At 35.1% G+C, this 25,254-nt stretch overlaps 1 long non-coding RNA gene across 1 annotated transcript; it reads left to right on the top strand.

Moving 5' to 3' along the window:
- Positions 1-343: 343 nt before the first annotated feature.
- On the top strand, positions 344-25,254 carry LOC112995481 (uncharacterized). The gene is made up of 3 exons (XR_003262196.2): positions 344-468; positions 565-629; positions 25,034-25,254. It is a non-coding gene; the product is annotated as an uncharacterized LOC112995481 (long non-coding RNA).

Here is a 25,254-nt window from a genome sequence, read left to right as displayed (position 1 = left end):
GGTGAGGAACACCGGGCGGGGGGGCACTAGAAGAAGTTTTAATGTACTATACACATGCGCAGTAAGCATGTTGAGCTCATTGTTTTTCTCAGTTGAAAGCCCAGGTGCAGCACCACCCTGGCACAGGCTCAGCTCCATGACTATGAGTCAACATGCCCTGTTGATGCTCCTCTTCCCACTGACCGGTCTGGCTAGCTTCCATCGTCTATCTCCTCAACATTCTTCTGCACTTTCCCATACAGCAGCTTTTAAAGTAAAATATATCTTCATCCTCTCTAGAATTTTCTTTTCAATCTCTTGCTTTTATTTCCTGGACTAATCACTGTGTTTCATTCAGGAGGGAGACATAAAGACAATGTGAACTACCTGTGCTAGGAATAATTTCTGATCAGGAACTTGGGCTTTCATCTACCCTTTTCAAAGAGTATTATATGAAAAAGGAAAAAGAAAATCTATTTCTTGAATCTGGTAAGTAGCCCAGCTTTTGATTAATCATGCAGAGTCACAGAACTGAGGAACCTGTAAACCTAAGGACTCATTTTTGGTTCTAATATTTTTTTCTAGAAAGAACGATTTCAGCTTCTGGACTGCATTTCTTGCTATGACCAGCAGAGATGAAAAATATCAAAGTAAAGCTGTTATTTCAGTCTTTTTCCTTTCTCATATTCTGTTCCTGTATATCTGATGTAAATTGAATTTGTTTTTCATCAGTTATCACTCAGTGGATGAGGACATTTTCTATATTTGATATCATCATTACATCTCCCTACTTATTCCATGATTATTTTAGAACAGTGAGATGAAACAGTTTTGTAATTGTTGGAAATCAAGAGGTATTCTTTAGTCTTTTAAATGAACACATAAATTTTCTTAGTTAAATGTCTATTTTTGAGGGGTTTTATGCTTGACAAAATCATTAGTAAGAACAGAATTATAGGAATAAGTATTGAGAAAAGTCTGGTATCCGAAATTAATAGACTGGATACTCAGACTCGTGAATTAAGAAATCAGAATTAAGGACTTGATTTTTTTAATTTTCTGTGCTGCAGAATAATAAAAGAAAAAGAAAAGAAAAACACCTACAGGGATCTGTAGCAAGAAACAGCCCCTTTGGATGAAATGCAGACTCCTTAGTTCTATAGAGCCTTACACAGCAGTGCAAGGGAAGGTAACTTTGCAGTGAATGAGAACTTCAGCAATGTTTATCTTTAATTTGATGCAGGATGTGATACATCACTGTTTTCTTGATATTACGGCTGGAACAATAACATACACGGTAGAATCCAAGGATTTTCTTCACTTAAGGAAAAGTTCCATCTCCTAATGCCTTAAATTAAATTTATGTGTTTGAGTTTACTGATATTTAAAGTAACCTGTTTATCTAGGCTTATCTAGTTTATTTGGATTAAGACAATGGTCTGCCCATTTCTCATCCCTTTATGCTTGACCTTCACTACCTTGCACAAAAGGAGGGCTTAGAATCACTTCTTTCTTACCATTTTATGGTCCTGACAGCTAATTTAGGATTATTTTAGAATAAAAGTCTAACTTGATAAGTGGTTGGGAATTGCCCTTTTTTGGCACAAAAGGAAAAAGAAAAAAACCATAGCCAACTCTACTTTAAAGCCCACTCAAACTACAAGATTAGGCATCTTCTGCATTACTACTTTGGGTTCAGCCTTTCACATACTGGGAAGAAGGAGAAATTCACTCACCCCTCCCATGCCCCCCCCCCCAAAAAAAAATTCTGAAACTGTTGAAAACCTCGAAAAAGTTGGCACTGTCTTCTGTAGTCATTCAGATACAAAAAGTTCATTGTGATAAGCATATAGAAATATGTACTGAATTTTGGGGAGGTTGCACAGGATCATTTGTAAACAGATATAATTCTGTCTATCAGAGTTAAAGTATTTCCTTCTCTTCTAATTTAGTTAAGTTACATATTTTTGATTTATTCTGCTTGACTAAAAAGACCTCTCAATTTCCTTTGATTTCCTTCTCATATCTGAGGACTTAAATAGGATTTCTACTAGATCGTAATTTTTTTCTAGTTATCCTAACACATACTTTTTAGTAAAAGCAAACACCTCTCTGACTCAATGAATTTGAACCCATATCACTTGAAGTTAATGGCTAGTACAGCCTCTTGTTAAGTTCTACAGATTCAAGGAGCCCGAAACTGTATGTACTTAATTCAGCTAAGCCTCTGAACCCTCTGAAGTTCTTCTGGCTTTTTAAAAGCCATTCAGCCTTAGGTAAACATTGTCTTTTAAAAATACATATTTAATATATTTAACTATTTGATATTCAGGTTTATTGGAAAAAGATGTGAAATTTTAAAAAGTATGTACTATATTTTTCCATATTCTGGGTCCACTTTCATCATTACTTAACGTATATGGTTTTTAAATTAAATTAATTCCAAACATTTCAAAACATTAGTTTTATTAATGGTTAAGTGTTATGTCAAACATAAAATGTTACAACTTAAACTGAATCGCTAACTTACATTTTCTTCATATTTATAATTTTCAGACAGTGATGTTTTCATACTGCTTAGTTTTTTTTTTCTTTTAGTAGAAACAGTTAATATCTATTGATCGACAGCCTCCAAATTACTTCATTTTATATAACAATTTAAAAGAGTAAGATAGTTTTTTGTTAGGTAATTTTGAACAGTCTCAGCAGACTTAAAAAAGAGAAAGATCTAGATAAACTTTGTAAAGAAATGATTCAAAGTTGTGTTTATCACCTTTTCATGAATGCTTTGATAAATTCATTTTTTTCAGAGATCTCTCTCTCTCTCCATCTATCTATGTATCTATATATTTATGTAGAAATGTTTGTATGCTTATGGACTATTATTCCATAATTTTATTAAATGCCTGAGAAACCTTATGGGAAATATGGAAAAAATAGCACGTAAAAATTTTTAATACTGCTCTAGACTGCATGTTTTATAGTTAATTCATTTCTCTTTTACCAGAAGTGTGCTTGAATAGAAGTGCCATATTCTTTTGAAAAGCTGAATTCTAAAAATATATTATGTGTTAAAAGGAAAAGAAAAATAAAAGCAATAAATAAATCACAGAACATATAAGGGGTGCACTCAAGGGTAATAAAGCTGTAAAGGATAAGCTCAATGAATTCAATGAAGATTTTGTGTATATCCCCCACCTGATGTTCTTTATAGCAGATAGATTAAAAGAGTAAAATCAGTTTGAAGTAAATATGCAGGGAATATTAAAACAAATAGATAACTTAGACACTAATAAGTCACCCACACCAGAGGACATTCACCTAAAAGTTTGAAAGAACTCAGATGTGAAACTACAGAATTGCTGATTGAGATGTTTGTTTGAAACAGTATAAGAACAATGTCAGAGGACTCGGTGGGGGGGTGTTGCCTGTGTAACTCGCATAAACTGAAAGGGCTGTAGAGGACATCCTGGGACCTATCATTCAGAAAATCTGGTAAGATGACAGAATTTGTAAGAAGAGTGAAATCTCTGATCACATGGGTAATCATAGACTGCTGAGAAGGTGTCAACACAGCTTCCCTAAAGGAAAACCCGTCTCTTGAAGGTTGTGTGAGGGTCAATGAGCATGTTTATAAAGGGGATCCAGTGGACAGAATATATTTCTAAAAAGCCTTTGACCTAAGTTGCCACATAATTGGAAGAAAGATTCTTTTATGGACTAAAAGCTGGATAAAAGATAGGAAGCAAATGGTAGGGCTTAATGGTCTGTCTTCGGATGGAGAGGGGTCAGAAATGCCTGTCAGTGTACTTTCTTATATCCATAATACAAGAATACTTGGTGCTAATAAAAATGCAAGGAAAGCAGACTGCAGCTAGCAGCCAAAATCATATGCTCTCACTTAATAGCAACTCCTTTGTCACTACTGAAGATAGAAGATGGGGTTAGTTGAATCCCTGGTTAGACCCAGTAGGGTATTTCTTTTGTCAGAAATCTGACTGCTCAGATAGGAAAGGACAGGAATCAGATAGGCAAAGAGTTTGTTTAAAATCAGACCTTCCACTTTCAGAACCAAAAAATGTTAGATAAGAAATTTTTGTGATCTGCAATTCCCTTATCCTTTCATTCAGTGACTTTTTTTTTTTTACCTAGCTAGTAGATCATATGGAATATGGGTAAATGAAAAAAAAAAAAAAAAAAAAAAAAGGTTGTTGTTAAACTTTAAATAAAAAAAACCCTAACATCATGTATACATACTCAGATCACTTTCTTGGGTTAAGGTTTTGTTTTTCAGCTTTCCTGACTTTATGGAGGTGATGTTACAAAAATACTGTGAGTCTCTTAGCTACTCTAAATACTCAGTGAAATCACCATATAGGGTATTTTCTTTGTTTGTTTTTAATTTGCAACTTATTTATTTAAAGATTGCTAAATTGTAAGCAAAATGTCTGCTATAAGCTAGAGTGTAGAAAGATGTTCCTGTTTTTCTTTCCAAAAGAGATGCTGTACCCATAGGCTACCTTGGAAATCTCTGGTGGCATCCTCCATGGAAAGTGTTGGGACTGTTGCCTGGTGTTTTGGATAGAGGACTGAAGCTCTTTATTCAGTTTCTTTACGCTGTTAATTTATGCAGATCTTAAAGAGTGGCCTACTACTGAGACACTAACCAGATGTTAGATAGCAGGATACAACAGAACCGCATAAGGGGGAGAGCCAGGATCAAGCAGAAAAACTGAGAATGATTCCTCCATTGTTTGACTAGTGGCTGTGATCTACATGAAGAGCTGTGCAAAATGTAGTCAGATCTCTCTGACCTCAGCACATCATATTTCTTGGATTTGTTGGATCTTGCTGTTCATCTCTTAGCACCAACAGAAAATGCACTCAATATGGATGAATGCCTGAAAATATACCTTTGTTCCTATAGTTAATTTATTCAGGTCAATTAAAGATTGCTTTTTTTCAGGTAGGTTTACCTCAGCCTATCACACTGTGAATTTTGATTTCATGAAAATATTAATAAATTAAATCAGTTATAAGAGCTGGTTTAGGATAGAATTTCAAGTATGAAGATAACTGTGATTTTATATGTTCTTTTTTCCCTCCGTTTGTTTAAAAGAAACAAGCTTACAGAATGCAAGCTGTGGAATGATATATTTAAAAATAATGGCAGGAAAACATTCAATTTCTATTGATTCCAGATGGATTTACCAATCTGAAAGACAAAACAGTTAAAATAGACTCTATATTCAAGGTATGGCTTTATGCTTGTTTAGTTGCGCCAAAAGACCAACCAAAGTTTATACATCAAAAATTTGCATTATCACCCTCATTCTTCTTTACTGAGCTATACCTTTGTTATTGCTCGCTGTCTCCCTCCCTTCTCTTGTCTCATTAACCTTGAATTCTTGGCACAAATTGAGTAAGAACAGTAGTTCCCACTATGTCTAGCCAACTAGCAGTGGTGAGGACCTGTTAGGTGTGTTTCTGAATCCCACAGGTTTTGAGAGAACTAGAGCCCACTTGCTAAGTAGATGGCCTGTTTAGGTGCCAGGAGAGCACTGCTGCCTCTTGGTTTTTCTCATACACACTGTTTTCAAGTGAAGGTGCTGCTGTGTTTTGGGATGAGCTCGGCTGTTGTTATTTGCTAGGCGTGCTTTATGTACCAGAGTCTTCTTTGGAAACTAGAGGAACAGCACACCTAGCTTGTGTACCCCAAATAACCAGTGTGTTAGATAAACATTCAATCATTATAGTAAAACTTCCAGGAATAAGTAGGTGCAGGATCTGATGCCCAAGACTAAGTCAAGACCAAGACAAATGCCAGGTTTGAAAGTGCTTTACAAATAATGTTCCAGAAAATACTTTCTTAATCTTCACTTCCTCATAGAGCTTAGCATACAGTGTTCATAAACACCATGATAATGCTTAAACTGGCCATGCTTCACAAAGTCTGAGGTGTCCCGATGACGTGAGTAATTTGTGACACCTGTGTCATGTTCCGAAAGCTAAGCAAGCCTCACCTTTTAAAAGTCATGGACTCTATCCTAAACAGAGATGCAGTTCCATCATACGCCTCTTATTTACTAAAATGAGCTAAGGGAAAAGAAGAACAAATGGAAATAAACTGATCGCTTGAAGACAGTGCTTTTACCCAAGCATTCTTACATGATGTTAACACTAATTGTGCTCTCAGAAAGCTGCATGTATTTTGGTATACAGATTTGATTTTTAATTTGTATGTTTCATTTATAATGAATAGTTTTATAGTAGCACACTTCCATTTTATTTAAATATCTGATCTCACCTCCTCTTGTCTTCACTTTAACTGTTATGGTTTCAGGATGGTAACGATATATTGGTTCAATGAATTCAGATAATTTTCTTTCAGTGTGTGCTTACAGTCACACTTTACAAGTTAAAAAAAAAATGTTTATTACTTAAGTCACCATATAAATGTCATCTAGTGATTGAAGTAATAATTAAAAAACTAGCTCTGCTTTCATTCTCTTTTCTCCTTTCTTTTACTTTGCAGCACATCTTTGTTTATAAAATGTGTCTGTATTCAAAACATTTATTGTATAAAATGTTTAAGGTGTTCTCCATTAGTCTGGAATGTGTTTTTCAGTCATGGCATCATCCTTTGGAGTACTACTTTACCACTGAGTTTGTTCTTTCATGTTGTAAAACAGACACCCTGAGACACTCTGCTAAATCTCTTTCTAAAGTGGGGAAGACAAAAAAGAAATGTTCTGCTGTCATTGAAAATTCAGGTCAAAGTTTCCTGACACATAGATTTTCTTGAAGGATAACAATCAAGATCAATACAGTGCCATTAAAAAATACATTTCTGCTGAGTCATCTGAAAGCAGCTTGGATTCATTGTTTTTAGTAAACATACTTAATTACAGAATCTGGTTTTACCCAGTGACCTGTGAAGGTTAATATCTGTCCATAAAAGTGATATGTGGGTTTCTTTTGTCCAGCCACCGCGATGTTAACAGGAATTTTCAAATGGATCTAAATTGTCCAACTTATTACAAAAGTTATATTTACTGTCAGCTTTTATCTGTGGGTCAATGGGTGGTACTTAACGACTTTTAGAAGCTATTTCGGCTTTTTGTTGATGTCCTTATGACACAAATCTTCACACTTGAAATCTTTCAGGGTCAGATTTTCAGAGGTTTTTTTAGAAGCTTTGGTAACTCACAACTTTTGCAGATAGGTACCTACTATCTGCCTGCCCAGGTGTTCAGGTATTAACTAACTTTTGAAGCATAGCAAATAGACTTAAATATATATATATACACACACATATGTATGCATTTATATATATACACTGTTCAATTAACATTATATATGTACACACAAATATAAAATAAGTTGAACACACTTTATAGCTAACATTTTATATATATATATATATATAATATGTGTGTGTGTGTGTGTGTGTGTGTGTGTGTGTGTGTGTGTGAGTGTGTGTGTGTGTGAGTTAATTTGAATAACAATATCTGTGAAGGTATTCACTTTTCCTTGAATAATTCCTTTCATGATTTGTCTGCCCACTTTTGTCTGTAATACTCAGAAAAAAAAACCCTGAAAATAAGCAACTCTTCCCAAAACAAACACACTCTATAGGAACAAATCCTCATGATTCTAGATATCCTAAGGAAACGTGCAACACATCTTCTACTTACAGTTCACTGATACTTTTTGCCTTCTAAGTAAATAGTAAACTGAAAATCTGAAAAATGTGGTCCTGATCATCTGAAACTGTTCTTCATGGATTTTGACTGAGGTGGAAAAGTGCGAACATTTATGAACTCCTTGGAGAAAGACTGCCCTTACAACAGAAAAATATGGGTTTTAGAGCCTGGAGGGTAGGAAATTCAGGCTTTGTTGTTGCATGGAAATTTCCACCACTATGTAGCAATTCTTACAATACAATTCTAAGTAGAAGCTTAAAAGAGTAATCTAAATCTCTTCTGTTGACTGTATAATAATTAATTGTTAATAGTCACAGGATATAGATTCAAGGTATCCTACTGCCATAAGAAATGCTCTGATCTTTCTTGGGCTCTAACTGATTACATCATAATTTATACAAACATGAAAAGCAGAGTTAAGAAAGATCCATTCTTAAGCCACCCATGGGAAGCGGTAAATATAAGTTCAGCTGAGTAATTCATTCAACTTAGCACTCGTCACCAAACTGTTATATATATAGGTGGATGAATGATTACTAAACCATAATTAGAAGATATATGAGTTCAAAACAAATGCTCAGGTTCAATCTTCTTTCTTATGTGAGAGGGAATTTTGGTTAATAGAAACACAAAAGCATCCACAGAAATGCTGGTTCTCTATTTTGCTTGTTATGGCTGCTCATCACGTAGCCAAATTCAGAAATGCATGAGAAACAGCAATAATGAGAAGAGAAACAATGGATGGGAAGATAAGGAATGAAAGAAAGATAGTTTCAGGTAGGAAGAGGTATTTTAGAGAGTTGTTACAGGAGGAAAATGACTTCATACAGCTGAATTTTCAGCCTGGACATGAGAAGGGTTGCAAGGGGGAGTGGAGGGGATGAGGATCCAACAGCAGCTTCAAATACCTCCAAGGACTTCATTGAGAAGACAGCTCATTAGAGCTGTGCATCTCATCAGGGGGATGAGAGACAACAGACAAAAATCGAGACCACAGAGGTTCAGTCTTGACAACAAGGACTTGGCAAGAAGGACAACAAACATTTTTCCCCCATGAAGACAGTGAAGCACAGGAACAGGGGACCACAGAGAGGCTGTGCAGTCTCCACCTTTCGAGGTTTTCAAGACCCAACTGGAGCAACCTGAGTCAGTTAGAACGGACAGCTTAAGTTGAAGCCCTTTGAAACACATCCACCTCAGTGTCAAGAGCACAGTTTAGGGCTTACTGACAGTTGTGAGGAAGAGAGCTAGGTAAGTAGGAAAGTGTAATGAAGACATTTTCACAAATATTTAGAATTCAGGTTTAAGAATCAGAAATTCTAGCCTCCCCCTCCTCCTCCTAGCTGACAGTTCTCATATTCAGAATTTTGTCAAGTAAATGGTATTAATCTCCTGTGAAACCACAATTATATCTGCTTAATTTGGATTAGAATTCTGAATGTTGAAATAAACATGTGGAGGAAAAGAAAAATCTGCCAATGCCATTTTCTCCTTGTTCTCATTTTTAGATGTTGATTTGGTTTTGCCAAATACAAGTTTGGACATCTGCAATTTCTTTTTTCAAAAGGTACATCCCTCTGGGAAAAGAACACCTTATTTCATTGTCTCCATATTTACATTGTAATTTATCACTAAGTACCTAAATATCAGATTAAACTGTGATGCAAAGAACCCATCCACACTCATCTAGGGATATCATACAATCTACATAAGCATTGAAAACTGAGGCAAATTGTAATGAATGGTAGCAATCTTGATCTAAATGAAGATGAAACCTAGCAATTATAAATACTTCCTTTATTGCATCATTATATTTTAAATTCTTCAACAGATGCAATAATCTGCTAATTATTTAAGCAAAGAGTGAGCATGGAACAAAAAGAAGACCAAATCTGGCTGCATTTTGCAAAACAGATCTCTGCTTGCAAGCAGAAAGCAAGATGGGTAAGTTTGCCCCATCCACCATTTTTTCAAAGTTATCATAGACTAATTGACTTAGGAAGGAATGTATTGGCTGACTAAATCATTTAGAGCAATCCCCTCAGAGTTATCTGTAAATTACAGTGTTCTCTCCTAGACAAACAAATGGTTTCTCAGTCATAAGTCTTAAAAAAAAGTCCTCTCTGAAGACTTAAATGTGTCATTTTTTTTCATTTTTCTTTTGAAAGATACTTTAAAATGGTGATGAAATAAAATTGATTTCAAAAATCAGCAGAATGGTGAGTTAGTTTTCAAGTAGCAATTCTTATTTTTGTAACGATTGTATTTAACTTTACAAACAGCTGAAACCCACTGAGTGAATTTATAATGAAGAAATGTTTACTTATTCCAAACATGAGATCGATTAACTGTATGCTTTTGTTCTCAGCACACAGTCCATTCTTCCTCTATTAAGTCCCCAGCTCTGTAGCTCAAAACAAATAGCAAGTGAGAATAGGGTTAGCAATACTTGAAAATCCTGGTACTTCTTTTTGATTAAAACAAAAACAAAAACAAACAAAAAAAACCAAAAAACACACAAATCTGGAGGAAAAAAAATAGACTTTCCTTGGAAAGGTGAAAGTAAAAAAAACCCACAAAAAGTAAAAATGAGTTTACACACTACAAACCACTACTTTTCACTTAGCATTATGATCTTTCAAGAGGACTTGAAAAGACCTCTTTTCCTCTTCCCTCTTTTCCCTTGCAATGTCAGAAGTCACTTCCAAAGAGCTATAGAAAATAAGAAAAAAAAGATGACAAGTTATAAAACAGTGTCAGGTATTATAGAATTATAGACTTATTTTTAACAGTGCTAGGCAATTTTATCTATTGATTTCAGTCAATTTGTGCTCACAAAACCTAAGCCCAGAGATTTCTCTTCTCATTTCCATAGTAACCTTAAAGCATCCAATAAGCAGTTAAAAAAAAAAATCCTGCAGAAATATCATCTTTAAGTTAGCATTGTCTTTTCAAATTTATCTGATTTGAATTTGTTGAAGACAACAAATCATGTTATACAGACTGAGAACTTTACTTCACAGCCAAAAATATACTAACACTGCATCATCTAATTCACATATCCAATCCAACTTTACTAATTTGGTAAAAATGTTTGTGATACCAGCTCTTATCCCTAGACTCACGGAGTGACTAACCTGAAAAGTTACTTAATTTCATTTGATTCATTCATTTGGTTCCCCAGGCTCAGAAAAAAGTCAAGACTAATTCCCAAAATTTTCAGTGGTGCTGAGGAACTGTCCATCATATCAGCAGTTGTATTTTCTTTGTAAATCACAGCAAGTTTCTTTGATTCTTCCCCTACTGCCCACCTCCCCTAAAGATGTGATTCTAAGTGCAAGCAAGTTATAGATGAGTTAGGAAAAAAAGAATTTCAAAATTTTGGTGAATTAATTCAAGTTCTAGTGACTAAAATTCTCATCTACCTTTCCATCTGAGACCCTAGAGACTTAGCTTTTTTCATTGTTATGTTACTAAGAACTCAAAACACTAGGTTGAGAATGTCACATGTGCTTAAAAAAAAAAAAAAAAAAGGATTTTTCATGTAAATACTTAAACAGAATTCATTTTAGTTACCAAACGTACTGGAGGTTTGAGGGAATTCTGCAGAAAAGCACCAGCTGAACACAGCCTGCATTTAGGAGAAAATGATGAAATGAAAACAAAGAATTAAAAGCTTGCGGTGCAAACAATTTACTGCAGAATTTAGCTACCTATTAACTTTGTAGGAGGAATATTAAAACCCAATGAAAAATCAGTGTCATTATAAAAACAAAAAAAAGGATTCCCTGGACAAAATTGAAAAGTGTTGTGAGAAAAATGATCCTTCAGGCTACTTGAAATAATACTGGTTTTGCCAGTGTGGAAAAAAGGGCGGAGGGGAGGAGGGAGGAAGAGGTGACTGCAGACCAACAAATTGCATAAACTTCAGAGAGGGAAAAGGAAAGATTAAGAACCTTTCTGCATGAGACAAACTTGTCAAAAATCAAAAACTAAAGCAAAGTAAACAGAAGGTATAGTTCTGTGCAAAATTGTGCTATATTTTATATACGATATCTATTAAATTTAAGTGTTTTGCAAATTCTGAGTAGAATTTAACAAAATTGTTTTTGTTCTTCTACCACCTGTGGGGCCATCATCGTTGACTGAAAGAAGAAAAACAAATTTATTCTTGTTCCTAGATAAATGTAGACATTTCCCTTAGGCAGAAGAGGAAATAAGAAATCTTAGAAGTCATCATCTTATTTTAACATTGTCTCTTAGGTTAGGCTGTAGAGTGGCTGTCATGTCCCAAATGCCATAATTTATTTGATGCGCATTTATTTACACTTTATCTGCTGCATAGAAACAACCATCAAATGTGGTCCAGGACACTCAGAGGAGAACCTATTGGGTAAGACAAGGAAGGCCAATCCCCAATATTCTGCTCCTCGGTACTACATTTTTTGGTGGGAAAGACTTATCTACTACTCTATTAACCAGAAAAGTATATTTATCCAGACATGCGGTTTGATACAGTGGGTAGCAACAAGTCCTCACTCAGTGAACTAACCTGAAGGTGAAGTCCTGGCAGCCTTGAAATCACGGGGTGTCTTGGCACTGAGTTCAGAAGAGTCATCATTTTCAAATTCGGAGTAAAGTATGACTGCCAGACATATTAGGATAATAAGTAAAAGAGAAAAATTTTTAGATTCTACATGAAAACTAACCCAAACTCTGAGAAAAACTAAACTGAGGAACAGGACTGAGGAACTGAGGAATCAGGAAGGGAAACATTCATGGTCCAAATCTTTAAAATCTAGGCTTGGTCAATTATAGTATGTACAGTAACAGATTGCCACTCATGCTGGCAAGGAGAGGGACTAGATGACTTAAACAGATCCTTTTCAGCTCTAATACCTATTACAGCATGGATGTGTTCCAGAAATGAGCCGACTGGGTTCAGGAAAGTTCAATAACTCCCAACATGGAGGCACCTGTCTGCCTTGCTACTGCAGGGACATGCAGTTCAAACTAATTTACAAATCTATTCTTCACAAAGCTACTGATTAAATGAGCTAAGTCATTCATATCAATTTTTTTTTCCTGAAAGAGGAAGTCTGACAAAAAACAATATTTAAAAAATAGATGCAGATGTGCATAATGAAATTAAAGTATTAGGAATACTGCAGTGCTATCATGTCTTCCACCTGCTCCTGTTGTGCACATGTAACTTCTTGCCAATACACTTAAACAGAAAGAAGGGATATTTTGTATATTTAAATAGAACATTGTTTCTTTGTTTTCTGAAATAGAATGTTGTTGAGATTTTTGTTCAAGTTTTTCTAAGACCTGTATATTTTCATGATTTGTTAACAGCAGTTTTAAAACAGGCCTACTAAAAAAGTTCTGTAATGTATTTTTTCATGCTAGTATTAAAGGGCATTTCTTTCCATCACTTGGTATAATAGGCTAGGGTAGGATGAATGAACAAGGCTCATTATCTGCCCCAAAGAACGTTTATCCTTAAAAGGCTAAATGAGCAGGCAGATCAGACAAATAGGTAAATGCTAGATATGTAAAATCTAAATGAGGTTATCTTCTGTCATCTGATATACAGTATTTTATTCTTTATTGTAGAATTGTGTTAGATAGTAGAAAAGCGGCTTCTGGAAGAATATAAACGCACAGAGCGTGAGCTGTTTGGGCAAACAGCAGAACAGTTTTCTCTTCCATAAAAAATCAAATAGGAGACAATAATTACTTGCAGGAGGAGTAAGCGTATGGAAAATAATTCTTCATGCAACATTCCAAAACTTCTATTACTTACATTTTTATAAGGACCTGCTTTTCCACTTTCTCTTTTTAGTATTTCTGACAGCTTCTAAAAACAGAATGATGAGGTTAATATGTATTTAAAACGTTTTAGCATGAGAAAATAATTAGCATCAGTCTTCTGGCAAATAAAAAGGTAATGTCAAGTGAGTATTTTTTTCCTCAGGAAAACTTGAAACATCAATAACATCCCACTGAAGCAGGAGCCATTAATGCAGTTGGGAGATTTGGAAAGATATTTCCAAACAAAACAAAAAATGTTTTCTTGTAGTTATTTTTAGAGCCATCTCTGAAATCCAAGGTAACTAGCTTCTAATCAATAACAATGCAAGTTTCCTTTTGGGTTACCCTTATTTTGTGTGTTATGTTATCTTTTAGATTAGTAGGCATGGCATAGTGTTTAGTCATGGATTACAGTCAGGAATTGAAAAGAGCTGGAGTAAACAACAGCAGCAGAATGCAGTTGTGCTGTAATGGGTTTTCTTAGCAACCTGAGCTCCCTGTTCTGTGATGATAATGCCATCTCTTCCAAGAGGTATACAGCCCTTTAGAGTATTCTTTGTCTTTATATGATTTTAGCCATACTGTAATAAGGAAATAAAAACTATTTTCAAATTGTGAAGACACACATACAGAAAAAGAGTATTTCTTTGCTCTTGCTTAGTGATCAAAACTCAAAAACCTGATGTTCCATTATATGAATATTTTTCCCTCTTTAACTAACTGTCTTTAAATTTAATCCTTCTTATTAAAACATACTGAAAATTACTAATGATATGAACTGCTACAAGTAGTAGGATAATATTATGATGTATATCACAGTGACTGTCAGGTTTTAAAATGGTGATCAGCTACATGCATGGTTAAATCAGAGACTGCCAAGAGAAAATGTCACACCAGTTGAAGAGGCAGTGTGGAATAACACGGAACATGGAAAATACCAGGATGATATAGCCATAAATATCACAGTGATTGTCAGATTTTAAATGATAATCACCTGCATTTCTGGTTAAACCAGAGACTGTCAAGGGAAGGTGTCAGACCAGCTGATACAGCCCAGAACACCCCTTATCAGTAGTGAAATGAAAACAGAAATTTGGAGATAATTTTGAATCCCACAGCCAGCATTCCGTGATAACAATACACAGTCCAGAATATACACCTTTATCTTTCAAAAATATTTCTTTTGGTTACATGGCTTAGGTGTCATTGTGTGTACTACGCTAAAACTTTTACACGACCATATCATCTATTTTTGAGCAATCTAAACTAATAGCTACTATTCCTCTAATCTACTATCTAATAATCCTCACATAAGTGTTGCACAGGCAAGATTGTCCCTATTGATATCATTTTGATTCTACGGCAGCAAGTAGGAGTTTTACGATTAACTTCAGTGAGACCGAATAGTGTAAGAATATGGTCAGATATAGTTTGCTTTTAACAAGTTGCCACACCCCAACTGAGATATGTTAACTGATTACATTTATGCTCAAAGTCTGCTCTATTTTACTTTGCAGCAGTATGCTTAATGACTTTCAAGTACAGTACTTCTTACCTTTCAGTAAAAGAAAGATGTTTTTCACAGTCTTTTGATCTTACTACAGGTGATACGGTGAAGAAAAGACAGTCTGTTCTAGGAAAACCACAGGAAAAAAAATTCTTGTTGTTTCCAACACAAGATAGTTTTACAGTGAGAGTCAAGTATTCACCTATCAGCTCAATAAAAGTTAAAGATCATTTAAGGTCTTTGTGATTAGAGCACTACATGAGGAGAATCTGGGCCTTCTAAACCTGTTGAAGGGTATATATATGCCACAAGTTATCTGTACAATAGTAAGGCAATGCTCCTTGAAGAGGTAAGGGGAGAATAGGTAGCTTCAACACCATCCAGTCCTGAAAAATCCAGCATTGAATTGGCACATCAGAAAGGCAGCTGCAATAAGCCAGCCACACGTCTAGTCTGGAGCAAGGAAGTAGAAAGGATCAGACAATAAAAGAAATAAAATTATAGTTCTTTGCTTCATTATTGTATTTTTCTTTGATTTTTTTTCCTGTAATGCATATTTGCTTTTTGTGTTACCATCTGCTGTGAATTGTTTTGCTGATTGCTGCACAAGTTTGGTTTTTTTGCAGGGCTGGTGGTGGTTTATTGTTTGTTTTTGAGAAAATAATTTTTTAATTGCATCATATGAAATGAGTGACCCTCGCCCAGGGTAGTGGGAGGCCCAAAGATAGCACAGAAGATAGTCACTTCTGAGGCAGCAGGAGCAGAGAACAATGTAGCAAGTAACAATTCTAGACTCTGGACAGTGACATGTTTTGCTTTTCATGAACCTTTATGAAGGGAAGCTGGCAGATTTTGGAAGCTCAGTCTGGGTCTTTACTGTTGATGGAAGTGTTAGTGAAATTAACAGTAGACCAAGAAAGACAGATTAAAGACAAGGTAGGCAGAACTAAAAGCCAATTTTAGGCATTCTTGCAGTTTCATGACTCAGTAACACCTTGGCAAAGGTCAACTCCAAATGTGATAATTCAAATCTGAATAAAAACATAACTTATGCTATTACACATAAACCTACACTTCAGAGTAAAAAGTTGCAGGCCATAATCCCTATCAGCAACATACTTACTAGAATTACAGAATAAAACAAAACAAAACAAGAATATAGCAGAAGTCATTAAAATACTTAACACAATTATTATCAGATATAATCTTAGTGTACTTGTAGTTATTGGAGCTGAATTCATTATACAGTTTATTTGGTCGTATTACGGAAGTTCTGCTCAGAACATACCTTCTTGCCCGCACTTTTCACCTCTAGATAACTCCCCCAACTCCCAGCTTTAACACTGTCTTTTTTCAAACACTCTGCACACAGCTTATGCCACTTGTAGAATTTTAATGTGAATTTCTCAGAATATGGAATGTTATGAAGCATTAACACTTAAAGTCACTGCTAATCCCCACATGGTTTGCCTTCTTCTTCTATATCTGTATACTGTATGAACTACAGAGAACAATAAAACTGAACAAGTACCCTGGAGAGAGAGACAGCTCATGTGTGAAACATGCTAAGTAATCATAGTGGGATTGTTTGAAGACTTACAGCCAAGGCTATTCAACTGTAGAACTTTCTCTATCAGCTGACTAGCAGTAGTAAAAGCAGCTTGCTGTCATTTGCCCTAAGGGCCTCTGTTACCCAAGGGGTTAATTTTCATACAAAATGAATATGAAGTGTGCTTCAAGAAGCAAGAACATACAAGTTTTCAACACATTCACAGGCCATTCTGAAGAAATAGCACAGGAAGAAGAGATTTATATCAAGTCCTGTTCCTCCCAATCCTGTAACTCATTTTTAATGTAGTGCAGTAAAAAATAAACAAATCTGAAAGCTTTTCATTCATAATACACACTAAATAGGAACTTAATTGTATTTTTTAAAGAAAAAATATCTGTATTTTAATAATTCAAATCTAAAATGGGATAATCAAAACACAGTCTATTGTCAGTATCTATACAGAAATTGCATACATCTCTTACTTTCTTGCTCTACTCTTTCTGTTCTGACAAAGACTTCTTGACATTTTGTGAAACAGCCAGAAAATGGCACAGCAGATTTTTTACATTTCATTTTTCTTAGTCACCAGTCTTATAAGTTCCTGACTAGAGATCACGTCACTAAGCAGAAATAGCTACACGTAATAAAAATGCATCAGGTGCTAAACAACACACAGTGGTTCTCCCATTATTGTCCCAGTCAGAGTTTACATTATAATTCAGAGGTAAACTCAAATCCAATGTTATAAGCGTAGCTGGAATGCTTTAAATACATTGTGAAAAGTGTTGATTTATACACCTTATGCTACCAGGGTGTAAATTAATGTGTTGTGCATATAAGTCAATGATCATGACATTTATTTTATAATGCACTATAAAGTCTTTCAACTCTATTGTTTTTTTAGTTTGCTCAGATGAAAAAAAAAATCTCTATGCAGATCTGATTTTGCTTTGTGCAGGGAAAATACTTGCCTAATTATGTATTAAAAAAAGTCCATTGCTTATTGGAGGCATTACCTCCAATAAACAATGAACATTTATCATGGACACCTGTCTTCTATCCCTAGTTTTATGTTAGATTGAAAAGGAAGGAAAGAATGTACAGACATCTCTTTTTAGACTCCTGGAAGAAAGAGCTCTGCAGTTTAACAAATGAAAGCAAAATTAAAAAAAAAAAAAAAAAAAAAAAAAAAAAAAAGATGAAAACAAGCAAACAAAACCCCCCTGAAAGTCAGCAAAGTGAGAGACAAGAATGGGAAAATTCTAACAAGGGAGCATTTTGGAAAATTGGTAGTCTGTTATTAAAATGGGTAATCAAAGGAAATTCTGCTTTGCAAACAGACCACAGAACCTAGAAAAGCACTTCATAGTAGCCTATCAGGTATGCTAGTACCAACCAAATCAAATTAGTTCTATTCTCTCTTTACTATAGCAAAATATCTTAATTATTTTTAAACATGCACATATATGCTCTAATGCAGACATACAAGGACTTAACTTGTAAAAAGCCTCCTAATCATATAGCACTCAAAAGACAATGGGTGAGATGGAGAGACCCTAATGAATGTTGCTTGAATGCCCTGACAAATCAGTACTTCACATAGTATATCACCTCACAATAAGCCCTCTCATTTGAATACAAGATGTTACAGATAAGTGAAGAAAAGAGCTCTAAGCAACTAATATGTGAGTACTTTACAGGAGGTGTTTAACTGAATTTTTCTCAACTAAAAAAAAACACAGTATGAACTAAAGTTGACTTACAGTAAGGTCATAGACTTCTAGAGCAGAAATTAGCAAACATAAGAGGCAATCCCCTGATAACAGTCAGAGAATTAACTTGTTATAAGTGTTTTTAAAGGATGCCAAGGTTAGTGCACTAAAGTTAATTAAGTTGGTTGCTTTCAGGCCACATCATCCAATGCGATCAGGTGCATGTACAGGCTCACTTAGCCACTGCCCTAAATTCAGGAGGAGTGAGGGCTCTCTGAAGTCTTTACTGGGGCACAAGGTCATTCTTCAGCAGATGAAGCTAGTACTAGAGCTGTCGAGGTTGGTATGTGAGGTTCTCTAGTTAAAGCCAGCTTAACTTTGGGCGTATTGCTGACTGCAGTGTAATCTGGGTGGTTTGATGTAGAAACACAAAAAAACATAGCTTCAAACTTCTGTAGTGCTGAGATTACTACTCCCTTCCTACAGACTGGCATTTCCTACCAATTCACACTCACATGTATTCATTAGCACCCCTGACTGAACCCCAAATCTTTAATTAGACTGTTGAATTACAGGCTGATGAAGCCTAAGCGACTGTTTCCTTTAAAATTCTGGCATCTGCTGCAGGGGTTTCTAGCTGCATTGCACAGGACTGTTAATGGACAGTGTCTGTGTATGGTTCATCCACTCAATCACGGTTATCTGATCTTTTGTAACTGTAATTACTTTTGACTATAAAATGGTTGTACAAGACTTAGCTGAAAATTTGTGACCTTGAAAATGTGGTATAACCTGAGAAATGGAATTTGAAACCATATTCTCAATTCAAAAGTCATTAAGTATATGTCAAAAGTGATCCAATATGAATAATAAAAAAACTTAAAGTGTTTTTCTGCTTATTTTTACTTTTCAGAAAGAGGAGAATTATTAAATCACTGTTTGCCAAGGGACACTTCATTATTATTTGTTATATTTAATCACTCTTGCTTTCTGGACATCTATAACCTTCCAAGAAGTAGTGAATTTCTAATGTATAGATAATAAATGGATTAAGAACAGTGACTAAAATTATTAAATGTTTTGCTAGATCAGAATCTAAGTTATCTTCCTTGCCTGAGATGTATTCATTCTAGTTGACCTGGGTGTGCCTCTTGAAACTTGGACCGTTTTTTGTGTTTTGTTATTATGTCACTCTGTGGCTCCAGAGGTGATGCCAGAAATTAGAATTGTAGAAGGGAGAAATAACTGCAGATCAGTCTATGTTTCCATTAATTTAGCAGTGTTTCTTGAGAACACTTTGTGAAAATATGTGCTGAAAATCACTCTATAATAGAATTTTTCAGTATCAGTCAGGCAAACCGCTACTTATTGATAAACCCATTCTAAAAAGGAAGTGAAACACAGGCTATTTTGTGGAATGTGTGGAATAACTGATTTGGCTGTTTGAGTTAATGAGTATTTTTTTCTAAAATAACAAATGATTGCCTTTAGGTTTTCTTCTTAGTAGGATCTAATAATGAACTTAGATGGACTTCAGGTGCCCACATCTTAATTTATAAACTCTTCCTAAGTACCTGCCTCATCTTGAATACCTCACTATATGCTTAGTTTCTTGACCTGAAAGTTCCAGTACTTCTGCATTTCTCATTTTATTCATGCCTAGTCTAAGCAACAAGGTGTCTAGCTTCTAAATCCCACAGGTATACAGAGGAAAGGCATGGTAATGCTTAAATCCCTTGATCTAATAGATATGCTTACACCTTCTAAGAGAAAGTGTCACATCACAAAATGTGCATGGAGCTACAGCTGCTGAAGGTGATAACAGCACTGACATTTTAAACATAGAAAAAAAAAGTAACCCAATTACAGCTAGTAGAAAGACTCTCTGTTCTCTAATTACTATTTAACGTTGCATACATGCATAGTTGAAGGAGCAAAGATTCCCAGTTCTCAGATATATGTACTAGTTTCTCTCTTCTATTTTTATATACTTCCTATTTGGCTTTCTGGGAAAATGGACAAAAATCTCTGTTTCAGCTCTTATGAAAGCAGTGAAGAAGGCTCCTACCAAAAGTAGCTTGTGGCTTTAAGTTCAGGAAGTTTTCCTGAAAAATGAGGATGTGAAATTTTCCAGAAAGTATTGTTTTTCTTCTGGTGTGCGCGAGTGAGTGTGGAACTGACATCAGTAAGCTACTCTGAGGAAATGTACATTTCTAGGATTGTACATGGACTTGTTTTCCTTCGCCTCTAACTCTAGGCATTGTGTCTATAGCAAGACTTGGGACTTCAGCTCTATCCGCTTAGTGTTTTCTGACTGATTCTAGGCAGATCTTCATCATTTTAATATGTTTTATAGATTAGCTTTCTAAGGCACACTTTGGGCTGTCTGTGAAACGTGGATACCTATCTGACACTTTTGGATTCCACTTTGGTGAGCAGGCACTTGGAATTTAGGTAGCTGTTGCAGCAACTACCATATAGGTACCTACGTATTAAATTAGATTTGAGGTTTAACTTCATTTCCTTTTGACTGTTTAGTTCACTTCTATTCCCAGTGTTTTCACTTCAGTATTCTGCTTTTCTGAGTTCCCAAGGCAGCATGGGACTTAACGAAGCTATTTGTTGCTAGAGGCAACAGAAATGTTTTTCAACACATTGTTAGCCTGATGATATCATCTGAATTTTGATGGCTTGTTGCAATACTCTATCTATGATTGTTGTCATGGTGACAGAAAAAAATATTTTGATTGGTTGGCACATTGTTAGGTGTGAGCTGGAACTGTATCCGGTATTGCTTTTTAATATGAAAATAATAAAAAATGGACTATTCCCATCTGAACTGATCTTCGGCAACAGATAACCCTTCAGACTGATGAAAAATGGTCCTGTTCTGAAGACTTTAATGGGAACTCTATTTTAAAACATTAGTGTATTAGCACTCACACTCTATTTTATGATGCATATAAACACTAGCACACTTCAACTATTGCAGTACTAAGAATATAGAGTACAAAAACAGGGTTGATTTTTTAATTTATTATTTGTATGTATTGTTACCACCAAAGATATTGGTTTGGTTATTATTAATACATGTTTAGGTTACTTGAATGAATGAATGAAAACGTGAAGAAATGTCATAAAATTCAAAAGGATTCTGTTGCCTGTCGCCAGTTGTAGTACAGAAAGTAATCATAGTTCAGAAGGTTCAACTGAATGCTGTATAAGGACCTCTCCTATTGCTTTGACCCAGTGGATTCCCAAACATTAGCAGTGTCTGTAACACCAGGTTGGGACCCTTTGCTTTAGAAGACTTTTGGGAAATGATAATGGACTTCCATTTCTTTCACCCCCATTAACAGCTACTAATGAAATAAATTATCTTTCTACTCTTGCTCAACCAAAAATAAATGTAGAATTATATTCAAACTCTTTTTTTTTCTTTTTATGCTGACTTTTAGAATAACCCAGGTATAATTCTTTTTTTCCAGTGAAGAAATTGCAATTATTCACTTCCTAATTCAACTTACTGAATTTCTCAGGCTCAGAAACTTGAAGTTCTGATAGGGACCATTTAATTTATCCATTTTTTAATAACGCAATTTTCCATAATAACTCTTAAATAATTAATTTTGTTGTCTCGCCTAGAGTTTTCAGAATAACTGAAGTGGTAATATTTGGACATAGACACCTCTACTGATTAAAGTCACAGTAGAATTTCTTTAATTAATCTCCAGTGGCATTATAAATCTGATTTCAACCTTTTTGCTCGGTGTTGATAAAAAAAATAATCCAAGGTTTAAAATCCAAAAGCTATATTTTAAAATGAGTCAATAGGTTCTTGAAGAATGGAAAACTTAAAATTAACATGTTGTTACAATTAGGGGGCTCTATACAGTTTAAAGCTTATACTGACATATGAACTCTATTTAATTCTGAGTCAAAATGTAAAGCACAGCTTGAGTTTTAGTTGGGCTTTGCCTTCTGAGCGCCATCTTAGTTTGAAATAAAACACCAAACACCATTTGTGAAAAAGGATTTTGGTTTTTTTTTCCTTAACTAAAAATGCTTCCTTGTTCAAACAATATTTTCTGGACAATAAAATAATTTCCCCTAAGAAAACATGAGTTTACAAAGGAAAGGTTGCCTTGCCAACAAAATGATCTGGTGTCTTAAACAGCCGCATCGAGAAGTCAACAGGATGGGAAGCAGAAATAGCCACAGCTCAGGTATCTGTTCTTGGATTCTTTTCAGCAGTTCAGAATGAAGGAGGTTAACGTAGAAGCTTGGTGACACATGCATCTAGTCTTTCTTATAAGCAGCATTTCACTGATGACTCCCAGGGCTAAGGAGTAGCATTGTGTTTTAAAAATGGCATTGTTTTTCTTATGAATTATAATTTCTGTTCTTTGTTCCTTAGCTAAAAGCAGTGGCTTGTTTAGAAATTCTGCAAAAAGCTTGTTGGTCCAAGCTTAGCATCTGCCTATTGAAGAATTAAACTGGACTGAACCCTGACACAGTCCTCTTCTGCTGCGCATCTATGTGATATGCTAGATAAATTATTTGAGTGTGTCTATAGACTCCAAAATTGATGGTTAAGGCCTGGTTTCTGGTTAGTCATCAGATGCTTGAACATTATCTGGGTCTTGTGTCAGGAATCTGATGGTGAGCTAACAGTGATTTCTTGGTCAGATTTTTGTCAAAAGTATTTATTAAAACCAAAATATTTTTCTTATTTCCTTGATACATTATGCCAGAACGTGCAAGGAAGGAAGGAGACAATGCTCAGTTTGCTAACCATATCCAGTTTAAATATAGTGACAAGACTACTTGATTAAACTATTATTTTAAAGCTTATTAATGTCTTAAGCAGTAAATGAGAGTGATTTACTGGCTGTATCAAAACTGGGCCACCAAATGCCTGCTAGAAATCAAAGTTTTCATTAAAAAAAAAAAAAGTTATAGCTCTTTTTCCTTGCAGATGTAAATAAAAAGTAAGCTGCTCATTAGGGAAGCCTGTAAATGATACTTAAATCAACCAATCAAGCAAAACTGAAGTAAATAAAGTGTGCACTTTGTAAATTGGAGCACGTTAAAAAGGGAAGAAGAAAAGAGATGGTCCAAACAACTATTTTCAATTGCTCTCTTCTCTGTTTTTAGTTTGAGAAAACAGAGGAGGAAAAAAGTAGGATATTAGGAGTTGCACAGTGGGTTGTGAAGCTAGAAGACTATGCTGAAGAAGCATGGGAGGCACTACAATGAGTGAATGGGAAAGCTAAAACAGGTGTCAGTGCATCTTCTTCTTAAAATTCAAAATGTTGCCTAGGATCTACAATTGCAAAGACTGGATTTGCAATGACTTTTGCTAGACTCATGCATATACCAAACTGAAATTATCATTCAAGTCATTTTTAGATTTGGGATGAGAAGATGTCTCTGGTTTCTTGGGAGATCAGCAGCAACTAGGATTTTTCCCCTGAACTGCACAGTTGTGTTATGTTATTTTAAAAAAACCTAAAGAAATTAAAAAGCGAAATGCATCAGTAAGTCAAAGCTGAGAGTGAGAAAACATATGCATATTTTGATAATAAATATTTACTGCGATTATGTAAATGCATAAAAAGGAGAAAGAAAATAAAAGGTGAAAAATCCAAAAATTTGCAATCTAAAATAACTGATCTATCACCATGGGGGCTTATGTTTGTAAGGAAAAAGATTTATATCCAAGTATCTTCTCTTTACTATTTGTCTGGGGCAAAACCACACGCATAACCACACACCCAATAACTTCAAAATGGGATTGAATGCTTTTATTCTTAAAATACCTCCACTTTCAACAGATTCCAAATCAAATTTTAAGAGAAAATTTATCATTGATTAAAAATGGGTGGTGAAAATAAAACTATCAAAGCTGTGAAAAAAATGATGCCAAGAAACCTTAGAAAATAAAGACAGACTTCTGTGATAATGAGTCATGACTTCTATGTCCATTCACAGAGAGGTCACAGAGGTTTCTCAAACCTTATACTTTCGTCTTGGTAATTCCTTGCTTGTTTCATGTTCCCTTATGGGTACCTGTGACATTTGATGTTTTTATAGCATTACCTATTACTGCAGAAAGGATCAATCCCAGCACATGAGAGTGGGAATTCCCATAACATTTTCCACAGTAACTTTGAACAGTGAGGACTTAATAATGCCAGAGGATTGGAAGCCACTTTGAAAAATAAACTTTGTCTTTGTATGGCACCAGCATAATAAGGCCGTGGAACTATTTTTTCTTCATGTCTTTATACCATCTATGGAAAGCCACCAAGAGTAGATAATGCTTGACTGCAAGAATAATAATTGTGTTTCTTCACAAAGTAAGAGGCACAGTCTCTATGTATTCTCCTTGTGCATCTGTTCCAGAAAGGGCAGAAGTAAGTCTTTCATTAATCATTGAATGTCAGGTGCAATAAATCTACCTAAAGTCAGTGTGATACAGTTTTTCCAAATACTCGTCTCATTTTAAAATGCTACAGATACATCAGTCCAACTGGGGTTAGCTTTTCCCTTCATCATGCTGCCAAAGTATTTACTCAGCTCCACCAGAGTTGCCTGAATGTTACCGCAATGTTGTTAGCAAGCTAATTATCAGTGACCGCAATGCCTACATACCAGTAACTATGATGTAGACATATCCTATATGTCGTTTTGTATCTGCCACCGAGAACTCAGCATCTGTAAGAAAAAAAAGTTGTGTTTTTGTTTTTTCCTCCAGATACAATTAATAAGAACACCATGTATCATGAGCAGAAAACCTGCGGAAAGAACAAAAGAACTGTCAAATATTCCAGAATTGTATGTATAACAGATGAAGAATTGAATTGAGCAAGATAATGTAAGGCGACAAGAATTGCTCTTTTCTCCCTGCTCTTTATTTTCCCTGTTCTGAACTGTCACTGAGTGAATAATTAGAAAATGTTGAACTTCATGGTAGCA

Source organism: Dromaius novaehollandiae, chromosome 4, assembly GCF_036370855.1.
Source record: "Dromaius novaehollandiae isolate bDroNov1 chromosome 4, bDroNov1.hap1, whole genome shotgun sequence".
In the NCBI taxonomy this organism is placed as follows: Eukaryota; Metazoa; Chordata; class Aves; order Casuariiformes; family Dromaiidae; genus Dromaius; species Dromaius novaehollandiae.
This window is presented reverse-complemented; position numbering and strand designations above follow the sequence as displayed.